The 26,444-nt window shown below is 41.5% G+C and overlaps 1 protein-coding gene across 1 annotated transcript in view; it reads right to left on the reverse strand.

The window, feature by feature from the left end:
- cpx (synaptic transmission protein complexin) overlaps positions 1-26,444 on the reverse strand; it is a 474,092-nt gene that overhangs the window by 119,589 nt on the left and 328,059 nt on the right. The gene's annotated exons all lie outside the window — the stretch shown is intronic.

Here is a 26,444-nt window from a genome sequence, read left to right on the forward strand (position 1 = left end):
CCGGCGACATTGTGCCGGCATGATCCCGTGAAAGAGGTGCCGATCGTCCCCCTAATTGCCGCCGCCTCTCGTTCCCGCGGCGAGCCGGCGGCGAGACAAAACGAGGAGGAAAAACCGCTTTCCCGGAGAACAAGGAGCCGGCCTCGGTGCACCTTAGCCGGGGCGGTGGCTCCTTTTGACTTCGACGCCCGCCTTTTCCCATCTCGCGGCCTGTCATTCCTCGCCGCGGATCGATTTAGCCGCGGCTGAATCGAGGACGCGGAAAAACGGAGGAACGAGGGGCCGCGGATCGAAAGACAGAGTGGAGGAGGGGCGGACAGACAGCGGCGGACAGCGGGAAGACGGAGGAGGAGGAGCGGTTTCCACGCTTACGTACTCGACGGGCTCTTTCATCGAGGAATCGAAGTGGGAGCGGAGGGACAAAGGGAGAGTTTAACCCATTCGAGGCCGCAGTTTTTTCCACGCTAGAACCACCGGGGAATTGGAGTGACTTATTTCGAGTCTCTCGTGAAAATTGGGGCGACGTATTCGAGGGTCGATAGTCTCGGTCTCGTGTACGTATACAAATTTGATTTATCTCGAAAGCGTCTTCGTAACTGTAGTATTGTAGTTTTAACATACAGATTCAAATTCTGAGAAGAAAAATGGATGATCGAAATGTTATAGCGTTTCTCGTTTTTGTTGGGAATAAGAATTAATTGCAGTCGCTGAGAGATTGAAAACAACGTGGAGAGATAAGGGTTAACAGTAGAACTACCGAATGAGAAAAACTGACCCATGAATTATTGTTCTAGAATTATTGGAAAGATGCTTTGCGAAATTACTGAAGAAATTGACGTAGTAACAAATTCAATCACAAGTCAATAGAAATCTCAATAGCCTTACAGTCCCCATAGAAAAATTTGAAAACTTCAATTTCGCTCGGTAGTTCAACTGTTAAATTCTATATTTAACGTCTACAAAATTTATTTGTATTTTATTCAATTATCTATTCCTGTGTTTTTTTAAATAAAACATATTTAAATACCATTAATACCATATAACACATTGCTCGGTCACGAGTTAACTGGTTGCACTTGCATTGGTTATTTCAATTTTTGAGATGCAGAGCAGTAGAATATTGCAAAAGCGAAATATTGAGTTATATAAAAGATACGTCTACAGTTTCATTTCAATTATGTATAAATAAAGTATATTAACCCTTTGCGGACGAAGATTCTCTGGAATATACAAAATCCTCGACAGATGAAGCTAAATTATATATCAATTACTTGAACAGTAGAAAAATAGGAAACTACGTGATATCTTGCTACTCCAGTAATTAAATCATCTGTTTACTCCGTCTTCCAAATACGAAAATTTCATCTCGTCGAAATGACATTCATCCGCAAGGGTTAAAGTTGATGTAGCTTGTTGCACTTTATGACAGCTTCTCTAAAATCACCAGTCAACAGTGATAATCGAGACACAGGGAACGAAGATTCTCAAATAGGTCAATTTCAATTTTTAAACATATTTCTCTTCATCAATTACTCCAGTTTCCCGACAATCTCGAAGCTGCTACACCCCGTAACTCCCCTTACTCCCACCATAACAGACATTCACGATCTGCAGTCTTCTATTACCGTTTCTCGACGACGAACCGAGAAACCGGAAGAGAAAGATGCGAGAAGCTTAGACATCGAGGCGAACAAAGCAGCGGAATCGAGGTAGAAACGTAAATAAAGCGGAGGCCAGTGAAAACTGCATGCCGAGAGAATTTCGGCTTCTGAATGGACCGAGGGGAGGATGCGGGAGATAAAGCTGCGGATATTTAGAGGATAGCCTGGAAGAGATCCGCGCCGTAGGAGGAGGAGGAAGGAGCATCGTCGGCCGTCGTCGAAGACGGATAAACCGGAAAGAGTGGAAGCGAAAAGGACCGAGGGCGGGGGAAGCTTTCGCTGGCGGAACTAACAGCAGCTTAACGCCGCCGGAATGGAATCGTGGAAGTCCGGTCACGTGTGCGCGAGCCGGCCACGCCGCGCCCGCCATTTTACTGTAAATCAGCCTTAAACCAGTCCGGGCAGCTTACAATCAAACGTACTTAGCCGAGCCGCCGCGGCCGGATAAAGTGGACCCGAAGACGGAACCGGAATATAGTATACCGCGATCCATAAAGTACGTCACACGTCGCCGGCTTCTCTATTTTTTATTTGCCACGCGATCGCCGGCCACTTCGCCGCCACCGTGAGTTCCCCGTGGGCGAGTCGAGGGTATTAAACGTTTCAGGCGGCTGAAACGGCGACGGACAGTTTATAGCGGAGCTCCTCGATGGACCGTGTCACGCGCGCACTGATTTTCGATCGGGTGCCAGGAAATCGAGCGGAACGAATCGCGTATGATTTTTATGGGGTTCCGGGGAGCTTTCTGATTGATTCCCCGGCGAGCTCTGTGTTTTATTGAAAGGTATTTATCGTCTGAGGAGTATGGGTACAGGGCTGGGATCTTTTTGTTGGGGAGTTAATTGGGAGTGATGAGGTTTTCGGCGTTGGAAGTGCAGGTTTTTATGCTAATGGATAGTGGATTTGAGAATGAGGTTGAGTTTTGGTTGTTGGAAGTTTTGGGAAGGTTTTGGGAGGTTTTGGAGTGTTTGGAATTACTCGTTTGAACTTGGATTGAATTCTGATGTTACGGAAATTTGATGTATTCGGGATACTACGCGTTTTGGAATTGAGGTGTTTTATGTTATATGAAAATTATGGGAACTATTGGTTAATGTGATTGTAGATTTTTCTGCAAATCAATCTTTCATTAGGAAAACTGAAATCTAATTTTATACTTTGTGTCTGAATTTACTCTAGATATTAGAGATTAATAGTGACCAAGTAATAGTTTCTGTTAGAAACTAATATTCTATAGTTTCTGATAGGAATGAACAAGTGACGCTTAGATTTGTCGAAACTTGAAATTTTCACGAGTCTGACATGTTATAAGGCAAGGAATTAACACATTGCGTACCGGTAACGAGAAATCTCGTTCTTATATAGACATTCAGCTATGCTTCGCTAATTACCACATTGAAAAAAATGTAAAATTTAATTCGAATAGATTAGGTATTTAAAATATGTTACATAACAATATATCTGAGTTTTTCTATGTATAGTGATATGACCTCAGTGAAAATTGCCGTCGCAGTTCAGTTTTCTGAAAATTAGGCAATGTGTTAACACTATTTCCACCGATGGTGTTAATAGATACTCTCTGAAATTTTATCTTAAAATTGTTCCCCTAATTTAATCATTTCTCTTCAATCGAATTTTGAAAATTTTCGATTAATTTTGTAATCGTTATTCTTAATGCTGCAAAGTCAATTTAGAATGTACGATTAATTGGAAAATAATTTTAAGTTAACACCTTTAACACCTTCGGTGGAAATCGTGTTAATGTCTCGTAACATTTCACTGTCAATGTTAGCGTTAAAATCCCCTTTCCAACGATCACCTCGATTCAATCTATCCCACGAAAATCGACGCGGATTTCCCGACGTTCCGCTAAGAAATATTCCGAACTATTGAGAACCTGACAACCTCTTCAACGGAAGAAATAACCGAAGAACTTCCTCGACGTCCGCAGCGACACCGGCTGACGGCAAGAACAAGGAAACGCTCGGGCGCCCCGAACACCACAGTCCATCGAGTTATAAAACCGGGGACATTATATGTCATTGAATATATCCGTATTACGATCTCCCCCGATTCAACAGCCGCCGGTCGCGCTCGAGTGTTTCCGCTTTATCGCGGGGAGTTTAACTTTACTGCGACGACGAAAAACTCGGCCGGCTGTTTTATCGTCCACATCCACTCTGTTTCGATGGACGCCACGCGATGCCCGCGTCTCGCGGCTCTCCTCGAAATTTATAATGATAATTTGCTCGGACGACCTCGGCCGTTCGCGCGGATAACGCCCCGATAAACGAGCCGTAAACTGGAGCGACGTCGCGGCGCGCCGCTGCGAATGGAACGGGGGCCGATTAACGAGAACTCGCGGCGGTTAGCCGGTTAATTCGTCTTTACTTTACTTATTTATTCGCTGGCCGTCGCGGCGTTTCGACTGAGGATTCTACTGGAGGCATTTTACTGGAAATTAACCGGTGAAACCATCGATTAATTAGAGTGATTTATTTTTAATTTTTTGTCGAAGTTAGAACAATACGTTTGTTGGGATTTAAGGAGTTTACTATGTATCTGTACGAATATAGAAATTTAATTGAAAAGGATTCTACTGGAGGCATTTTACTGGAAATTAAGCGGTGAAACTATCGATTAATTAGAGTGATTTATTTTTAATTTTTTATCGAAGTTACAACGTTTGTTGGGATTTAAAGAGTTTACTATGTACCTGTACAAATAAGAAATTTAATTGAAGAGGATTATACTGGAAGCATTTTACTGGAAACTGAACGGTGAAACTATCGATTAATTAGAGTGATTTATTTTCAATTTTTTGTCGAAGTTAGAATAGTACGTTTGTTGGGATTTAAAGGGTTTACTATGTATCTGTACAAATATAGAAATTTAATTGAAAATCTTTTGCTAAAAGGTGAAACATACTTGCAAAACAAACATTCTGCAGTTGGTTTGATAATTTTAATGTTAAAGGGTGCTGCTTCCGATGGACTTAATTGGATCACGGGGAGGAACGTGAGAATTTTATCAAATCGAAACGAATGCAGTGGTACTACAGTATTCTTAAGCTTATTCGAGTGTTCTGCTTTGAACATTTACAATATACTTCCATCAAAAGCAGTATTAACCCCTTGTCCTACAAGATTTTCAACACAATTCAACAAATATATATATTACTCATTTAATTCGAATTCAAAGTAAACATTATTCCTCTGTGATCAACTATTACACTTCAAGGGAAATATAAACATAACAAATACTTACAATTTTTCTCTGTTTTCAATAAATTATTAACGACAACGTACCCGTACCGATCAGAGTTGATTAAGACATCATAGACCAAGTTAAAAGCTCTCTACAAACCATCCATTGTTTCAAATGCATTCCAACTCAAATATCTCAACGATACAGAATTATCAAGGGAAAAAATGAAAGATATTCGGAGCGCAAAGGGTTACTGCCTTCAGCGAGCAAAGAAAACGTTCGAGTGGCTCCGCGAGTGTACGGAGTCGTTAAAAAAAAGAAGTAACGGCCCCGTATGCGAACACGGGAATGCGAGATCGAGCGATAAACCGTAAGTGGACGGTAATGCGAAGGGAACAGCGGCTCGAGTGATCGATACCGCCGCTAAGAGGTGCGGGAAACGCGAATATCGCCGCGGACGGCAGGAATTATGACGCGCCCCCGTCCGGCGAGGAGTAATTAGCCCGCGGTACGAATTCGTAATTGCGTTGGACGGAAGTGGCCGTCGCCGGGGGAGGACGGGAGACGCTTTGAAAAGCGCGGGGACCCGGGTCAAAGGTAGTTTTCCCACGCGGTGCCCGGGAACCACGTCCTTCCGAGTTTCAAAGCGGGGAAAAGAAAGAAGCGAAGCGGCTCGAAATTATTCCCCGGTGACCGTTGACCCTTCGAGGCTCCGAAGTGGTCTCGGAGCTTTATTATGGGGCTCGAGCCGGCTTTAGTATATCGCGACGGTCTATTAGTGCGCCGGAGAATTATCTGAGATGTTTCCAACGGATCTCAGATCTGAGATTTTTCAGATGGAATCATTAGTTGTTCGACTTTCGATTTGCTTGGATTTGTTTTAATGGCTTTATGGATCGTTTTCGACGCAGACGAAGTAACATTGTCTGAGAATGATGTATGAGAGAATAATGTATTCCTGTAACTTGTTTGGAAAGATTTGAGTAGATTCTACTGTTAATTCTATTGTGCAATTATTTGGTGCAATTTTATTGATCCCTCCAGTTTTTACTGGAAGTACTGTATTTTCTGATGAGATGCAAATGGCTTCTGAAATTGGCTTGAGCAACGTTTAAATTCGAACTATTTCCTTTCGATATTCCGCGTATTATTATACAAAGTTCGATATTAAACGTGAAACTTTATAATCTACGTCGAATCAAGCGGCGTCTCGGAAGTGGAAAACTCAGGTGCATTAACGATTGCTGAAATACGAATGCCCATTAAAGTAAAATCAAACGCCCGGATACAGAGCGCCGAGGGATTAAACACTCGCAATCCCGTTCAGCCGGGGAGTTTCTCGAATTTTATGGCACCGTGAGGAACGGCCCGACAGAAGAATACCGTAGGAAGGTTTAAAAGCCGCGGATCGGCATCGATTCGAGCCACGATTCCCGAATAAATTTCAAGGATGACCGTGCCGCCGGCTTTAACGAGATTAATTTCGCCGGCGTTATCGTGAATTTCCATATGCCCCGGCCGCGCAAGGAGTCCGGCGCGATAGCCGGGATTAGAAGGGACTGGAATAAGTTAAAGGGCGCAATGATCCAGATTAGAAAGGTCTAATTGGCGGCCGGATGCGGCGGCGGGCTTGTTCCGGTTATTTCGGAGGTTCACGGGAGGAAGCTCGCGCGGTTGAGCCCTGTTGACGGATCCTGGCCGCTATAATTGGCCGGGGAACGACGGAAAGGAGAATTCTTCGAAAGGGAGAATCCTTTTTTAGCTTCGAGACGACTGCGTCTATTTTCGAGATTTTTTAGGAAAAGATAGATCGAAGTATCTGCTAATGGATGCTAATTATAAAGTAGCAAAATGTTAACACATTGAGCGCCGGCCTCGCGATAATGCGGGATTTTTAGTCTATCGTTTAATTGGTAATGCTACGTTCGTGTAACATTCTAGATATGTATAGCACAAGTTCGAAGTAAAATTTACAAAATCGAATCCCTTATTCTCTTTCGTAAGTTAGAAATTTTTAATCGATTTGGTTTAATCTCGGCACTCCAGGTTGTTTTTTAATCTATCAGCGACTGCAACTAATTTTTATAGTATTCCTAAAATGAGAAAGGCTATAACATTTTCATCTTTTATTTTCCTTCTGAGTGCAAAATTTGGATGCGTGGAAAATCTAGTAATTTTAGGGTAGTTTCTTTGATTCGTTAAAATATATAATATTATAACTGGTGCAATATTGGAGCCTACAGAGTTCAAAGGGTTAAAGTGTGTTAATTATATAATGTTGGGGATGCGTGATAGTATCGCGTGTCATTGATCAATTATAACAAAGTAGGAAGACTTCTATGAGTCACAAACGAGAAACCTCATTTTTAATAAAGACACTCAGCTATGCAACTTTGCTAATTACCAGAGCATTTAACACAACTACCGAGCATTTAGTACGATTGATATGTAATCTCTGTAAAAATTGTAATAGATTATTTTCAGTTTCTTTGGATATTCATCATAGTACTCAAGTAAAACTATTTCCAAAATCATTTCACATATTCAATGCTTTTAAGATATTAATAACTGCGAAGCAAACAAATCTAGGTAGTTCTCATGTTAAAGAAATATTCAATTCGATTCGAATTGATCTGTTTGAAATATATTACACAACAATATATCTGAGTTTTTCTATGTATACTGATATAAATCGATCTCACTGAAAATTACCAGTCGCAATTCAGTTTCCCGAAAATTAACCGGCACGTAGAGTGTTAAGCGATCGAGCGGAGAGAGTCGAGCGATCGAGGATCTGACGCGACGCGTCAGCTGGAGAGAGGATAGAGCTCGTAACAACGGATCCCGGGCGCGTTCCAGTCGGAATGGACGCGCGAGGCAAAGTGGATACCGTAGATGGCCCCGAAAGATATGGAAATAGGGGAGGCGGCAAGAAAACTCGCAAGAAAAAGTCGTTAGGGAAGCGTGATAACGCAGCCGGAGCCGCGAACGTCTCTCTTCCCCTGTTTCTGTCTCCGTCCGCCACGAGCACGAGTCGGAGCGCCGGGAAATATGAGAAAAGGAGGAGCGGCCCGCTCGCGATATTCGAATTTCACCGACAACGCGAGAAATATTTCACCCCCTCTCCCGGGGAACGGATTTTTCTTTGAAACGACCGCGTCGGCGGCTAACGTTTCCATGCACGATTGTTTACAGTGGCTCGCGGCGAGGCGACGGTGATCCTGTAAAATAGAGAACCGCGGGAGATACAATGGTAAAAGTCGAAAATAGTGGAAACAATAAACGGGAAAAATAATGGGAACAAAGGTGGAAGTCGAAAATAGTGGAAACACCGGCGAAAGTCGGAGGAAATAGTGAGCGGAAAAAATGGAAATAAAGGTACCGGTCGAGAAACGGCGGAAGAAACGAACGCAAGAAAGATGGCGGCGAAAAAAGTAGATCGTAGAGGCATAAAGTGAAGTAAACGAGTGTTTGTGCCGGGACAGTGAGGCTTCCGTGAGCGTGGACTGAGGATAAAATAAACTATTCCGTATTTTGAGGGAGAAAATGGAAGACGCGAGAGAGGGACAAGATAAAACGAGGAACAAAGGCGGCGGAACGATAATGAAGACAGAGCCGAGTTTTGAGGATTGTCTTTGTTGTTAAACCTAACCTAGATAGAATTTAGTACGGATAGAAAAGGCAGAAAGAAGATGTAGAGGGGGGATGTGTGTATAGGTATACAGGGAGCATGGAAAAAGTGAATGAAATGACGGTCTCGGTTTACTTCCGCGACCTCGTTCCTTTTCGGTGTACACCACGGTGTCCTGGTAATCGCGGAGCGGCTTGAATGGGGATGATTCCTTCATTGAGATAATGGCACGGAAATGCGAGGCCGTTGTCTCGGAATAATTAGAGTAATAATAGTACTCGTTTAAACAGTACGTCTATTCAATGAAATCTTGAAATTAATCTAGAGGCGAAATAATGGATAACACCGTAAGCTGTGACAATGACAATTTACGAACGATTGGAATTCCATGAAGTACTCTTCCCGGAGGTTTTCTTTCGTTGGAAATATATAGAGATCGCCAGTCAATTTATCAATGATAACTTTAGGCCGTTTTTCACACGTCCAATTACAGTAACCAAAATAATACTCGTTTGAACAGTGCGTCTATTCAATGAAATCTAGCAATTAATCTAGAGGCAAAATAACCCCATAAGCTACAACAAAGACAATCTAAGAACATTTGGAATTCCATGAAATGACTGGAAATAACATAAAACTTTTCGGAGATTTTCTTTTGTTGGGAATGTATAGAGATAGCCAGTGAATTTATCAATGCTAACTTCAACCCATTTTTAACACGTCCAATTACAAGCTGGAAGCTTCGATTTCCCGAAAACGAATCCCATTCCAGTATCAGCGTTCGTCGAAGTAATTAGAGTAACTAATAATACTCGTTTAAACAGAGCATCTATTGAATAAAATCTTGCAATTAATTTAAAGACAAAAAAAATGTTCTATAAACCGCATAAGCTACAACAAAGACAATTTATGAACGAATGGAATTCCATGAAATAAATAGAAATAACATAAAAATTTTCGAAATGCTCTTTCCAGAGATTTTAACCCATTTTTAACACGTCCAATTACAGGCTGGAAGCTTCGATTTCCCGAAAACGAATCCCATTCCAGTATCAGAGCGTTGGGAACCGCCCAGTCCCAGTTCGCGGCGGCGATTCCCGGTCCGTGGCTCGCGGAGGCCGCGTAAATCCGTGTACAAGTTTGCCCTGCGAAATGTCCCGGTAATTACTGTGCCAGTTCCCGCGGAAGCTGCAAAAAGTATTCAATTTACCCGCGGCCCCCACCACCTCGCCGTTCTTTTCTTTTCGTGTAATCGCGTCGCTTTGCGCGCGTCCCCTGCACGTGGCACAAATTGCTCGAGTAATTACAAGGACGGCGGGGGAGGGGAAGCGAACGATCATTCGGCTGAACACTGGCTTACTTTGCCTTATTCCCCTCGTGTCCGGAAGAATTTGATTTATATTTGCATACTTGTAAATATTGATGTCCCGGTATTAGCCCTTTGCACTTGAAACGACTCTCCCTGTTTAATTTCATACAGAGAAACTATAAAATTTGATATTTAATGTTATGTGCCATATAATGCATCGATTTGAGAAGTATCGATAAAATAGCTTCCTCAATATATGTGTGATTTCTCTGATAATATTTAAATATTTGTGAAAAACTTCCGAGTGCAAAGGAATAGCTTCACTGTAGGTAAACAATAGGGTTCAATTCTCGGTTTCAATTATGATAAATTTCCAATTTATCCAATAATGTCTCCAATCCATTTCCTCCACCACTTACCAGAATTCATTAACAACCTACCTACCTTCAACCTGGAAAATCTAAAAAGGCTACCATAATAAAACAGAAACAAAAGACAAACATCTCTACCGAATAAGAAACTCCAACTCAGTTTCCAATTTCGATATCCAAGAGACACTACGAGGTTCCTCGAAACGAGTTGCGAAAGTGATCAAAGGAAGACTCATTCAACACCAGAACTACCCAGAATTTAATACGACTGATACGTGATCTCTATAAAAACTGTAACAATAGATTATTCTCAGTTTCTTTGGATATTCATCATAATACTCAAGCGAAACTATTTATCTCCAATGTCATCTCAAATATTCAATGCTTTCAAGGTATCAATAAACGCGAAACCAGTCATTTGGACAGGTAGTTCTAGCGTCAAAGAAGACGTAAAAATAGAGCATCCAGTCGCAATCGACCGATCTCCCACGGAATTTATGTAAATAAAGATCGCGGATAGCACTCGAGGCATTCCCTTCTAATGAACGGAGCAGAGAGGGCCAGTAAATTGCTCGGAGCCCGGAATGCATCGGTGCGCCGAGAAGAATCGGCGAATGAATTTTCAGGCTCGCAGCCGATCGAGGAATCCGCCCGACGGACGCACGCGTCCTCTCGGAACCGTTGCACGCAGGATTCACCGATCTCCGGCGTAGTCCCGCCGACGCTTTCGCCGTTTCCCGGCGAGAGAGAGATCAGTTTCCGATTCGTCGACAAGTTTTAGCGGCAACTTGTCCCCCCGCCTCCTCGCCTCGTCCCCGATCGCTTTGAGAGCGAAGTTACCTTTATTCGCGGCGGGTACGTTGTCGAGAACGCGGACGAGCGTATTCAGCAGTTTCGCGGAAAGGAAATTCAGCACGTAGAGACAGCCTAGGACATAGTTTGTCGCGTGTTCCGGTCTTGCGAGGAAGGGACCGAGCTTCCCGGCTGGTAAATAATCGCCGGAGCTCGATCGTCGTGTGGGTTTTTCGGCTTTCCCCTTTCTTTGCCGATCGCAGAAGGTTACATCGCTTTTCTTGCGGCTTTTTCGGTGGGCTTTCTTTTAGTCTGCACTGGGAACGGTGCGGTTTTTGCAGCGGATCAATGCTGCAGCTTGATTCCCGGAGGGTTTCGATTGTTTTTGCCTTTGGGATGGGAGTGAGAAGTTTATGGTAGCTTTGTGCTGTTCTTTTGACGGTTGTTCTTCGGTTTTCGTGGCGAACGGGGGATTTTTGTATTGAATCATTGGTAGAGTTTGGTTTTTGTGCTGTGTCGATATTCTTTTTTTTCAATTTGATAAGGAGGAGGTTGTACTGTGATGACATAGTTGTTTCACTCTCCTTCTTTCAGTTTCCCTAAAACACAACGCGATTATTCTAGTACATAATCCTTGAAACTTGATCTATCGCTATTACATTCTTCTAATTTACGAGAAACAAGGTTATACTGTCTATCATAGCTGTTTCACTCTCCTTCTTTCAGTTTTCCTAAAGCACAACGCTATTTTTCCAGCACATAATCGTTGAAACTTGATCTATCGCTATTACATTCTTCTAATTTGATAAGGAGAAGGTTATACTGTGATAACATAGTTGTTTCACTTTCCTTCTTTCAGTTTCCCTAAAACACAACGCGATTTTTCCAGTATATAATCGTTGAAACTTGATCTATCGCTATTACATTCTTCTAATTTGATAAGGAGAAGGTTATACTGTGATAACATAGTTGTTTCACTTTCCGTCTTTCAGTTCCCCTAAAACACAACGCGATTTTTCCAGCACATAATCGTCGGAGCTCGATTCTAATGTTCTTTCTATCGCTTGTTTTTCTCCCCCTTCCAACAACGCGATTTTTCTCGCGCGTCGACGCCCGCCCTAGGATGACGAGGAAAAACCGACCGAGATAAGGATAAAGTTGACGGGAAGCGATCGACAGTCGGACGTAAACGCCGCTCTCCTCGGGACGTTATCGCGGCCGGGCATTACAAGATAAATAGTTTTCATCGGACTGCATCGTAAATCTTCTGGAGGATCCCTTCTCTCGGCTCGGGGTGGGAAGCTCGGGATGCAACGGGGGATCTCTAATTCTATCGACCTGGGTCATGTGGCCACGCAAAAACTTGCGGCCTGGGGATCTTTTCGGCTGGAGACAACTTCGGGGCTCTTTTTCATGAAACGTCGTACGCAATTTTATGACCGTTTTCGTTGGATCACAGATTTCATTGTATTCGAATGATGCGAATGACGCGATCGAAATGAAACTTTGGACGCACCTGTTATATAACTTTGAATATTTTGTTTTCGCGTATCTTATATTGTCCTGTTTTGAAAATCGAAATGGCTGATGCACGTTGACCGCCATAGTGGTCACCAATGATAGCTTTGAAATTTCTTAATAGCAATTGCAATGAAAAAATTGATGCTGAATGAAAATGTTTCGTGTAAGCAACTGAATAATAGTATAGCTTAAGTATGTTACCGAGTAATTAATAATTGATTGCAATACCATTTGCCATTATTACGAAGGAATGAGTAATATTATACAAAACAGCCACTCGAGATTTTCTAAACGCAGTTCTAAACTATTGTATATAAATCCATAGTTTATTGATCGGACTTAACTTACGCTAGTTCGGGCATTCTACAAATACATAAATTACACTGTCTAGTATTATCAATTGAATTTATTTCGATTATAGGATATCTTTAGTCGAAGCATTGGAACTTCGTTTGAACATAGAACATAGAAATATTTTCGAATGATCATCGTTTAACACTAGAACTACCGAGCATTTGATACGATTGAAATGTAATCGCCATGAATATTGTAGTAATAGAGTATTTCCGGTTTCTTCGGACTAGGCTTCTAAACTATTTCCAAACATCCCGGCGCCGGTCCGTCGCGATACGACCTGGTCGCCCTTACGCACGCGCAACAAACCATTCATCCTACAATACTTTCACCTAAATATTCTAGATACTACAGTATTGAGTATTGGGTTGTGAATGATCGTGTTAAAATTTGTAGGGCGGAGGTGGGTTTAATTAATTCTTGATGGAGGGAGTTTCGGAGAATTCATTGAACGTGATTTTTTAGAGGATCGTGGGTAATTGGTTGCTTTCAGAAGTGTTTTGGAATTTGGGGGTGTGGTGTTCCCAGTGTTTGGAACTTCGGGGTTTGTTTGCAGATAGGAATTTCGAGATGAGAAGTCGGAAACTAGCGCTTGGAAGTTGCGAGCTTTGGTTTGGAGATAAGAATTTAGGAATTGAGATATTTACTTCTACTACAATATCAAATCGAATGGCGAGTGAGAGTCACCTCTCTCAAGGGTTAATAAACCACAGTGTCCCGAAAATAGCGATGTAATCGAAACGGCGACATCCCTCGGTCGATGTATCAGTTCCAATTAAAGATCCCCGTCGGAGGCATTAGTTTATCCTCGAAAGGTTGACGAACGCCAGCGACTCGACAATCCCTCGCCGGGCAGCCCCGAGGTTCCGGCTCCGCTTTAACGGGAATCCCCGTCTAATAATCGTCGGGCTGGCCGACGCAGGGACCGCCGAAAATCCCCGCGATAAAGACGCGGTCGCCAGAAGCCCGGGTAACCCCGATTTACTAAGCAGAGGGACGCGGGGAGGGCGGAGGGCTGCATGTGCGGGATTTTGGCCGGACGCCAGCTACGGCACTGCGGATGTCGATGGTGACACGGTCTAGCGGCGGTTGCCGGGTTTTCCCTTCTGCGAGCCGCGGCCAGCTTCTACGGGGTGTTCCCCTTTAACTGGACACGCCTATCAAGCTGCCAGTAAAGGCAGAAGTCTTGTACCGAGTGAAATATTAACCGTTATTCGATGAAGCGGAGCCTCTGGTGCATGTACGAACTTTTTCGATGAATTATAGGGCTGGCTTGTGATGAATAGGTTACTCGGCGTGTGGAGTTTATTCGTGGAATTGGATGTTGGGAATGGTATGGTAGAAGTTAATTTTTGTATGAAATTTAGGAATGATGAATATTTGTGTATTAGATGTGAGTTGTTGAAGTCTTTGTGTTGAGAGATTTGCTTGGAATTGGATATTGCAGATGGTATGGTGTGAGTTAATTTGTGTATCTGATTTAAAAATGATAAATATTTGTGTGTGTTAGATGTGAGTTGTTTGATGAAGACTCTTTGTGTTGAGAGGCTTGGAATTGGATATTGGGAATGGTATAGTGTGAGTTAATTTGTGTATCTGATTTAAAAATGATAAATATTTGTGTGTGTTAGATGTGAGTTGTTTGATGAAGACTCTTTGTGTTGAGAGGCTTGGAATTGGATATTGCAGATGGTATGGTGTGAGTTTTTGTATGCAATTTAGTAAGCATGAATATTTATGTATTAGATGTGAGTTGTTGAAGTCTTTGTGTTGAAAGACTTGCTTGGAATAGGATATTGAGAATTGTATGGTATGAGTTAATTTTTGCATCTGATTTAGTAATTATAAATATTTATGTGTATTAGATATTATTTGATGATGAGTCTTTGCATAGGAACTTTTCAAGTGAATTGCAGATCTCCGATGAGTAGGTAACTAGGATATAGATTTTATTATGTAAGAGTTATACATTGCAAAAGATACGATACAAGTTAATTTTTTCAACCAAAGTAGCAATTATAAGAATGTATTAGAGAATTAACCTGATCTTTCATTAAAGACGATCAAACCAGTGAGTAGACATCTCGCTAAAGAATATACACCAATGTGTCACAACTTGTATATTTTCCAAGGGACGCCAATCCCGTTGGGCGTGGTCAGGGTGTCGGATTCTAACCAGGTCCACAGAAACTATTTCAATCGGACGTTCACTGGAATTACGTCAAAACACCCTCGTTTCCAGCCTAACGTCCCCCTCATCTCATTCAATGGACAGCATCCCCGGCTAAACCGTTCTCCCGCGAGAAATATGCGACCGAGGGTGATCGTCGTATTTTTCGTCTCGCGTTTACGAGTCCCGCGGGAGGATCTCCGCGTTTCCTGGCCGAAACCCGGGCTCCCAGAAAAATGTCCTATACTATATTCAATGTACTCACTCAGCAACTGTAAATAAAGACACGTGACTGCCATTTACTTGGAGAGGTGAAGCTAATGTTCCGTTCATTCGGATTGATGCTGTCTTTGATCAAATTGCAGATTTAGTGTTTGGTTCTGTGACGGTGGAAAGCTCCTTTTAATGCTATTTCACCTAGTGAACTTTTCAGTCGGGAATCTGTAAATTGATTAGATTTTAATGAGGGATTCTATGTTTCATGCTCTATTTTTATTCGCTGTTTATTCTCGTTTGCTTCGTAGCAGCACGATCAGAACTTGATTTTATTCATGTTGTTATAAGAACAGAGTTCTATCTTTATTTAGATGACGATCATCTTGATTTTATTCATGTTGTTATAAGAACAGAGTTCTATCTTATTTATTTATATCACGATTAGAACTTGATTTTATTCATGTTGTTATGAGAACAGAGTTCTATCTTTATTTAGATCACGATCATCTTGATTTTATTCAGGACGTTGTTATAAGAACAGAGTTCTACATTTTCCATTTAACACTAGAACTACGTACCAGTCAAAATGACTGGTTCCGATCGTTTGTTTCAATGATTTATATCTTAAAAGCATTGGATATTCGAAATGATCTGGAAAATAAATAGCTTCACTAGAATACTGTAACGAATGCCTGAAGCAACCGAACATAATCTATCGTTACAATTTTTATATGGCTGTATCAACCGTATTAAATCTTCGGTAGTTCTAGCATTAAAGATGATTACGCTACTAAAATCTGGTATAATGTTTCTTCGTTCAATAACATTTGATGTCATTCCATTTTCATGGGTTTCTCATTCGACTGCAGCTGCCGCGCATTCATTTTGCACGTATCACCATAGTTATTACCATTACCCACAGCTCATGCTTCGCCGCGATAGTTTCATCAAAACTCCGCAGGATAATATTTTCCTTCTTCGCTAATAGAGTGACCCCGTACCTCATACTTTTCGGCGGAGTGTGTCATTAAAAACTTCCCGAAACTCCTGGCAAGTTTAAGAAGGACGGCGTAAGCTAAAAGCCGGCGATTCTGCGCAAAAAACTGAGCCAAAGATGTAGAGCGACGTTCCGTCGTACGATCGCCCCGCTCTACGGAACGTTGACTTTAAATTTTCACCGTGTCTGATCGGTGCATACATTTTCTACTTACTGCACATTCAACCTTAAAGGATGAGCTCCATTTTTCTGCCATCAATTTACACATTCCATCGAATTCACCTATCTCGATAAAATATATCCTCAAACATTCCGCTTCACGTAAACTATCAAATTACTAAACTGCTAATAATTAAACTCTCATAATCACCTATCAACTTAATTACAATCGTAATCATTCAAAATTCCAAAAAAACCAAGATAATTCATTTCCACTCGCCAAGTACTCTCAGTAACCCTCAACAATTTTCTATTAATACTCTCCTCAAAAATTCGAACACTTCCAAAAACTCAATTTCAAACTCTTATTCCCTAGGGTCAATTTTAAAGAATCAAGAAACTCGATCTACTGGATTACCTCGCCGTGTATTAACTATTAAAAAAAGTAGACCAAACTTAAACCCACCGAACACCAGAACTTTAACACGTTGAATGTCATGGGGGTCACCGGTGACCTCAACCAAATCGAATTACTGTAATTCATTCCATTAAATGATGATTATTTGAAAACTTTTCTATATTATAAGTAATAATACTTAATGCACTGACATTCAACAATTCAAACCTGCAATAGTAACAACCTAATTCAATTATATAAGTTGATATTACGTTATCCCCATTTGCACTCAACGTGTTAACCCTTTGAACTCTGTAGGCTCCAATATGGCACCAGTTATAATATTAAATATTTTAATGAACCTTTAGAAACTACCCTAAAATTATTCGATTTTCCGCACATCCAAATTTTGTACTAGAAGGAAAATAAAAGATGGAAGAAATGTTACAGCATTTCTAATTTTCGTTAGGAATACTATAAAAATTAGTTGCAGTTGCCGATAGATTACAAAAAAACCTGGAGTAATTTCCACGTCATTGTAACTTCAAAGTTATAAAATATATTCGTTTTAATAAAACTATTAAAACTATTGAATACATTTTCAATCTGTGTGTATATGTTGATGTTTATTAATTTCATACTGCGTGAATTTTGTTACAATCACGAAACAAAATTCGGCCCATGGAGGGTCAAGGTAGTTTCCTTAAAATTCATTGAAACATTTAATATTAAAACTGCTGCAATACTGGTGCCTACGGAGTTCAAAGGGTTAAACACTAAAAGAAGAAAAAAAGCCGCATATCAGACTCCTCAATCGAATACCGAAATAATGAAATAACTCATTCACAGCCGTCGATTATAGATATCGATGCAGGAGGTCTCCATTATATTCGACGCGCGAACGGTGCAATCGTATTATCTACAATACGATTTACAATATCCCAATACGCGCGCCATTAATTCGCAGCGCCGAAATTCCAGCGAAAACACCGTTGAAAGTTAACAAAACGGGAGGCCCGTTCTAATTTCTCCGCGGAGGATTATCCCGCATTCGATCCGGCTACGGCCCGGGCGCCGGTGGCCGAACGAGCATTACGCTAATTGCGATTATGTAAAATATTTGCCGGCGGGGCGGCGTTCCGCGGATGTGTCCGGCCGGGCGCGATTATGGCGTCGTCAGCGGTATCGTTTCATTGGCCTGGAAACAATGTAAACATTAGATCGCGTCGGAATCTCATATTCCAAACTAAACCGCGGCTGCGGCCGGGGATATACTTTATTAAATTGTACGCGGCGGCTAATATTTACTTTCGTAGCTGCCTCTCTCGCCCGCATTTCCCGTTATTAAATCGAATCGCCGTGTGCGAGCGCGTGCCGGACCGGTGTCCGCCGAAACGAGGCGATGAATTTCCGCGTGCACGCGGACTATCTCGTCGGCGCGGCGGTGACTAACGATCACGTCCAATGGAAACACGCTGGGTTTCTTAATTTGGGCGCACGGTCGTTTTCCGGAGGAGACTCGGTAATTTAACAATAGAACTGTCGGACTTCTTGATGTCTTCTTGGAATTGTTAAAAAGGTGACAGATATTTTAATGAGGAATTATTCGGGAAATGGATTTAGCGATACGCAGACTGAGTTGTAAATCAATAGAACTTAATGAACGTAATTTGGTAGGTTTAGTGGTAACACTGGAACTACTAGATGGGTCAGATTGAGTCAGTCTTGATGTCTTCTCTTTGGAATTGTTAAAAAGGTGACAGATATTTTAATGAGAAATTATTCGGGAACTGGATTTAACGATGGGCAGACTGAGTTATAAATCAATAGAACTTAATGAAAGTAATTTGGTAGGTTTAGTGGTAATACTGGAACTACTAGACGGGTCAGATTGAGTCAGTCTTGATGTCTTCTCTTTGGAATTGTTAGAAAGGTAACAGATATTTTAATGAGAAATTATTCAGGAACTGGATTTAACGATTAGCAGACTGAGTTATAAATCAATTGAAGTTTTGATTGTTATTGAGAAATTTGAGAAAGTCAATGTAACTCAGTAGGTTTAGTAGTAACATTGGAACTACTAGACGAGTCAAATTGAGTCATTCCTGATGTCTTCTTTTTGGAATTGTTGAAAATATAGCAGATGTTTCTCTGAGAAATGATTAAAGAAATTGATTTAGATTTAGATTTTAAATTGAATTAAGTCTCAGTAGACGTACTTTAGCTAAACTTATGGTGGTTACATTTTTGTTACATTATGGGGATGTTACGAAGTTTTTCAGCGACAATGGATACCTTGTGTTTCGATTCCGACGTTATATAAATATCGAAACGGAACTTATTTGTGTAAAATTGTTATTTTTGAAATGAAAATTATATTGTATAGGGGCTACTCAGCAATATTTTGGTAACCTCCAATTTTCATTGCGCGAACAGTCGAATTTCAGCGTTTTATCCACTGTTGGCCGCACTGCACGAAGCGAAGTTCGAAGCTTTCCGGTTTCGAGGTTGGAAATTGGTGTCGCAGCTTCGTAATTTGATACGAGTCTATCGGGGCGGTCTTCGAATTTGTTGGGAAATATTTGGAAAGTGACGCAGAGTATGTCTTTAGAATAAAGACTTCGCGTTGGAAATTCGGAATCAGTGTTGTAGTTTCTTAATTTGATTTCAGTTCATTGGGGCAGTCTTCGGGGAATATTTGGGAAACGATGATATTGGTTTAACGCAGAGTGTATCTTTCGAGTGCATTCCACTTTGCAGATTGGGAATTTGTGTCGTAGTTTCTTAATTTGACTTCCGTTTAGTGGTGCAATGTTTGGATTTGTTTGAAGATGTTTGGGAATGATAGGGCGCTTTGAATTTAAATATTAACATTTCGCAAATGCATAGATAGTATCTTTCTCTATGGCACAATGTTAATTTCTTTTTAAATTAAGTTTCCTTTCTTGTATCTTTGCGTTCGATTACATTCTAATCTTTGCATAAATATTTCCCAATCAAGAACATTTCGCTTATTAGATGTATAGACAAAATCTTTCTCTACGAAACAATGTTAATTTCTTTTTAAATTAAGTCTTTTTTTGTACTTTTGCATTTGATTGCCTTCTCATTATTGCATACATATTTCCTACTCAAGAATATTTCGCTTATCAGGAAATGTATACTTTACGAAGCAATGTTAATTTATTTAAAAATTACATCTTCCTCTTGTACTTTCGCATTCGACTCTCATTCTTTGGATATACACTTCATTTCATGAATATCTCATTCATTAGTGGAACATTCCAAAAACACATAAATCGCAGATTAATATCCGCGATCGAAACAATCATCCGTGCATGCGAAATGATTTTCCCCGGCGGTTCGACGCCAATGTTTCACCTTGTCGATGCAGAAATAATGATGCGATGGCTTATAGGAGCGTGCATTGTTTCGAGTGGCACGGATTTTACACATCGCCCATTACGTTCCCGCGAATTCCGTCGCACGGTGTCCGGGCGCAGCTTTGAAATCGCATAGGATTTTCCTCGGGCCGGTCCTCATGAATATTCACCGGCGGGAGCATCGAAAAAAGGAAACAGTTCTTTTGCATATGCATTCGGGTCCTCGTCCAGCCGGCTCCGCCGATATAATAATTTCTATCCTATCGTTTGTCGGACCTACGTCGACCTATTCTACTTAAACCTCCGACCTGCATGAAAATCACTATGCTGGAAACTTGGCCACCTCGCCCAAACATCGTGCCATCTTAAATTATTCTCTGATCCATTTTCTATGAAATCTAGATCAAACGAAGCGTTATTCAATTCATCATCGAATCATTTATTCAACTTAAACTTCAACCTAACTCTAATCCCTTTCTTACTTTTATTTCATACACTTCTCATCGCAAAATATCAATTCAACCCTACTGAACAGTAGATTAACAAGTTCATTAACTACGAGGTTACTTAACCCTTTATTTTATCTCTAAATACTTCACACCTTTAAGATACATAAACTAGTTCCTCATTCTACAACGAAAATTCATGAAAAAAATTTATTTCTCCAACCTCGATATATAATTCCAACCACGAATAACATGAAATCCCTATTAACCAGTTAACTATGTTTGACGAGTATACACGTCATCTTAAAACTCTTAATGGTGCTAACTTATTCAACGATAGATTATTCAATTTTTGAGGGAAACGTGTAATCCTCCTTTTTTTCGCTTTAGTTTTTCATTGGGATATATTTCAAATGCATTTGGCCTGCATTCACGAGTATAAACTTCATTACTTGATTCTATTGCGACAAGGAGAGATTTTTCAAACTAAATTCCACACTTAACTGGTTAATTCCAGTTAATATTCGCCATTGTTTCTTGAACAGCGAAACGCAGGAAGTCTACGGACATAGCAGGATATTTTAAATCGCTATTATATTCTTCTAACTTACGAAGAACAAGGTTCTTGATTTATTCGTTAAATGATGTTTAACTTAACTCGACGAAAGATATATATCATATTTCGGAATTTGATTTCTGACAGACTCAATCTGATGAGAGAATAACTTTACTTTTATATATGTAAGTTTGATTAATAATTTCACCTCGATTGACAATTCACTTTTCTTAATCAACGGTGTCCCAAGAACGATTCAACTTCGGTAAACTAAATTAAAAGACACACTATCAGTAACGCTACCGTTTTTCAACCTAAATTCCACACTTAACTGGTTAATTCCAGTTAATATTCGCCATTCATTGTTCCTTGAACAGCGAAACGCAGGAAGTCTATGGACAGAGCAGGATATTTTAACAGGCAGTCGAGTGGTTCGCTATAATCACCATTCGCGCCGAGGAACGGGCCACCACGGCAGTCTCGGCGCGGGGAGAGGGTAAAATACCAGCCAAATATCGCGCATGCCGTGGATACGGGGCGCCCAGGGCCCGGTTCGCTCCCGTTAACAAACGAGCCGTGCGCCTAAACGAAATCCGCGTGGCGCAGTCGCGCCGCAATCTCGCTAATTACTCGAACGTAAGCGTACAACAGGATACGCGCTTAATCCCCGCGACATCGTTTGAAACCGTCGGCTAAGGAGCGACGAGAAACGAGCGGAGGACGCCGGCGAGGGGACGGCGAGGAGAGGGGAGAAGGGGGGAGGGGGAGGGGACGGCTCTTCGCGTAATTAGAATTTAAAAGCGACAGCTGGGCTTCGGAAAGGGGAAATCCTCGAACAAATTGCGGCCGAATGAAACGCGGAATCTAATTCCGCGGAGACGCCCTTTATTTTTCCAGCTTTCGCCGGGTTCCTATGATTCGACTGATCAGCCTTGTTTCCGACGGTTTCGATAATGATAATTGGGCCATCGAACGATTCTATGCATCGTTGGGGAAGTTTGTTACTGATTGCGAATCAATGAGGGGAGAAGAGAATTATCCTTTCGTTTATTGAGGTTGTAACGTCATTTATGTATGATATGCATTGTAAACATTTGGCAGGAGTAATAGGATATTTTCGGTATAATAACGGATCTCGAATTTGAGTTATTATATTATAGAATTGTCTGTAATCGTTGATTGTATCGTTATTAACCCTTTGTACTCGGAAATTTCTCAATGGAAATATTTAGCTTTTTTTGACGAGGCGAAGATGATATTCTTTAAAATTAACTCGAAGGGAAAAGTATATTATATATAGTATAGTATATTATATAGTATATAGTGTAGAATAGTATAGTATATTATATGGGATATAGTGTAGTATAGTACAGTATATTATATAGAATATAATATAGTATATTATAGTATATTATATAGTATATAATATAGTACAGTATAGTATAGTATATAGTATTTAATATTTATAGTATAGTATATATTATATACTATATTTATAGTATAGTGTACAATATTTCACGTATTGAGGCGTTAAATTCAACATTAAATAGATTTTATAGTTTCACTGCGTCAAATCAAACTGAGAGTCACCTCCCGAGTGCAAAGGTTTAATCCTTTGCAATCTAGTCCGTCATTAATCCTCAACATTCTCTAATGATCGAGAAAACTATTTGCTTTCAATATCTCACATATCAATGCATTGCATAAAGTTTCATATTAACACTAGATTTACAGAATAAGATAATAGAACAAAGTATAGAATAAATGTCCATAAATCTAGTGTTAAATATCAAACTTCACAATTCCCGCGTCAAACCAATTGCGACCAACAACCCACGGATCACACAAGATCAACAACAATTACAAAAATCCCTGCAATCATTAAGTTCCCAGGAAATCCGAAAATACCTACGCAATCTTGAATACCATTAACACACCCCGAAACGAATACAAATGTTCCAGCAATCAATCACAATATCAAAGCGGCGCACAAAGGACAACTATTTCCCGAGCGCGGAACTATTCCGCGCAGCGAAACGCACGTGGCCCCTTTTAAAGGGATCCCCGAGTGGATTTATCATTTTAATACGGGAGATTTATCATCGGCCGAGTACTCGCGAGAGAATACCGGTCTAGCTACCAATTTTTGGCTGGCCTGTACATCTTCGTCCCCCTTTTTCATCTTCCTCCGGTGAACGATCCTCTCTCTAGTACCAACATTTCCATCCGCCTGCTTTTTACTCTCTCTCTCTCTCTCTCTCTCTCTCTCTCTCTCTCTCTCACTCTCTCACTTACTCTCTCTTTGTCAGCGAGCTGTCCCTCGCATCAGCTCTTTCAGGATATCCGGTGAAAAATGGTTAGCCGGATATCCCGGGGACGAAATAAAGCGGCGAAACACCGAGCGACCGCGAGCACCGGGAAAGAGGAGAAGGAATAGGTCCGGCGTGTCCTCCTTCCAGCGAATTAATATCCGTTTTGGATAATCGGCCGGCTATTCCCGACGGGAATCCGCAATTTCGAACACGGTTCTCATCGGGGATCAGTCGTGAGAGGAAGTTCCCGGCCCAAGGTCGGAATAACAATTTCCTACTTCCCCGTCGCGGCCGGCGGCTTGAGTGGGGAAGCGTTTTCCGTGTATCGTTGGAATTTCCATGACAAGGCGAGGCTCATTTGCATCGTACCCTACAAAGCGAGCACCGCGATCGGCCTCCTTTCCGCGGAACGCGGACAAACCGGCCGACCCGTTATCGTTGAACCCTCTGCAAGAGGGACTGCCGATGCCTCGTTAAAATATTCCGTTTAGCGTGTTCGGCCTAGTTTTCCTTGGCGGGCTCTACGTGGCGGTAATGGGTGATTGTTGGGGGTATTCTTTGAGAATGGGTTGTCTTGGATTTTTGGGTGCTTTGTTTGGCGATGAGATTTGGGAATGTGGGTGGTTAGGGATTGTTGTGATTGTGAGTTGGAGTTGTAGGTGGAGATGGAGAGGTGTGGATTGTGTTGTGGATAGAATTGTATGGCGAATTATGGAGTTGTGGAGTTATGGAATTGTGGAATCATAGGATCATAGAATCATAGAATTTGTGGCGGCCGACGCGGCCAGCCATGCGTGTAGCGCAGCAGCAAGGACTGTGGAGAGAGTCGGTCGTCCGTCGATCGTCAGTTGTCTCCAGCGTGGATTCCGAAAAAGTGTATAAAGGGACGGGTACACGCTGGACGACAGTTAGTGTGTGTAAATCTATAAGCGTAGCATTACGCGCCCCACAGATTATACAACCGTAGAATCATAGAATCATAGAGTTATAGAGTCATAGAGTCATAGAGTCATAGAATCATAGAATCATAGAGTCATAGAGTCATAGAGTCATAGAATCATAGAGTCATAGAATCACAGAGTCATAGAATCATAGGATTATAGAATCATAAAATCTCAGAATCACAGAATGACAGAATCATAGAATCAGAGAATCTTAGGATCTTAGAATCATAGAACCATATAATCATATAATCATATAATCATAGAGTCATAGAGTCATAGAGTCATAGAGTCATAGAATCATAGAGTCATAGAGTCATAGAGTCATAGAGTCATAGAGTCATAGAATCATAGAGTCATAGAATCATAGAATCATAGAATCATAGAATCATAGAATCATAGAATCATAGAATCATAGAATCATAGAATCATAGAATCATAGAATCATAGAATCATAGAATCAGAGAATCACAGAGTCATAGAATCACAAAATCTCCGAATCACAGAATGACAGAATCACAGAACCATAGAATCACAGAATCACAGAATCCCAGAATCACAGAATCATAGAACCATAGAATCATAGAATCATAGAATCATAGAATCGCAAAATCACAGAATCACAGAATCGTAGAACCATAAAATCCCAAACATTCTCTCAAAATCTCCATCCGCCAATACCAAAATACCAAACCATATAATTTCGAAACATTACAGAACCATTAAAAAAACATCTAAAACACATCAAACAACAAAAACATTAAAGAATCATCTATCACCACTATCTCACAAGCAAGAACTCCAAAAGCCCTCCAACTCTACTCCACCTAACCCCGACATCCCTTATTACCGTCATCTTCGCCATTCCCCCGTTAGAAGCTCCCCAGGAACCCTCGGCTCGTCCTCAGAAAATCAAAGGCCGCCGGAATAATCGAGCCGTCATCGTTCCCAATTTCTCGAGCCACTAGTCCCACCGCGGATGCCCCGCCGCTAATAAAAAGAATCGGTATCCTCGTGCGAACACGCGTGCACCGGCGCTTATCAGCGCGACGCCAGCGGCCCCGGCAGACGCAATAACGAATCCTTCACACTCGAGCCGATACCAATCCCATCGGCGGGGCGTCGGGTCGTCGCGACGCCTCCGGGCGCCGCTACATTTACTCCTCGAGGCCGCTTAACGCATTATCGCGGTAAATATGTCTACGCGACGGGCCGACGCGTTTTCGTTACGGGGCGCGGCCTTAACGCGCGGCTCCGCGCTCACCGCTGCGGAAACGCGATAGTCCGAGAGCCGAACCTCACGCGTCGTTGCCCGAATAATTCGATATTTCACCGTTCGATCGAGGATTTCAGCGGACCGACGCCGGCTAACGGGATTCACGCTCCGGCTGCGGCTCGACTCGATCTTCGCTCCTCGCCGGGTAACAGCTACGCGGGTCTCTTGTATTTTTATGAGCTCCGGGGGAGAGGAAAGTTTGCCGGACGCCCGCGGAAACTGCGAGATTGCTCGAAGAATGAGGAACAAAGGGGAGAAGCTGTTGGCGAGAGAGGAAACGATGGGCTCCTCTTGTATATTATGTATTAGCCTGTTCTTTTAGTATTTATGGCCAGTTGTGCGTGTCGATGCGGCTTGAGAATTTTCTGATGCGGAGCTGCTGGATCCTCTTGTACAGCGAACAATTGTTGTATTCCGTTGTATCCTGATGTACGAGATTCTGTATTAACCTCTTGCTATGAATTTATGTTTTAACTGTGATCGATGCTACTTTGTCGTTAATAATTTATGAACGAGAGAGTTTTGATGCTTGTTTTATGTCTGCTTCCTCTACAGGTTAACGATTGGTAGGAAAGTAATATTTAATTTATATTCGAAGAACATGAATAACAGATTTTCCAAATTCGGTTTAAAATTTTCATTAAAATGACGCGACATTGTAGGTCGAGGGGTTATCCGTGCCTTGTATTTATAGTATAGATGTTTTTAATATTTATCCGAAAGTGTTGAAACAGCGTTAGAAAGT

This window comes from Nomia melanderi, chromosome 13 (genome assembly GCF_051020985.1).
Source record: "Nomia melanderi isolate GNS246 chromosome 13, iyNomMela1, whole genome shotgun sequence".
NCBI classification, from domain to species: domain Eukaryota; kingdom Metazoa; phylum Arthropoda; class Insecta; order Hymenoptera; family Halictidae; genus Nomia; species Nomia melanderi.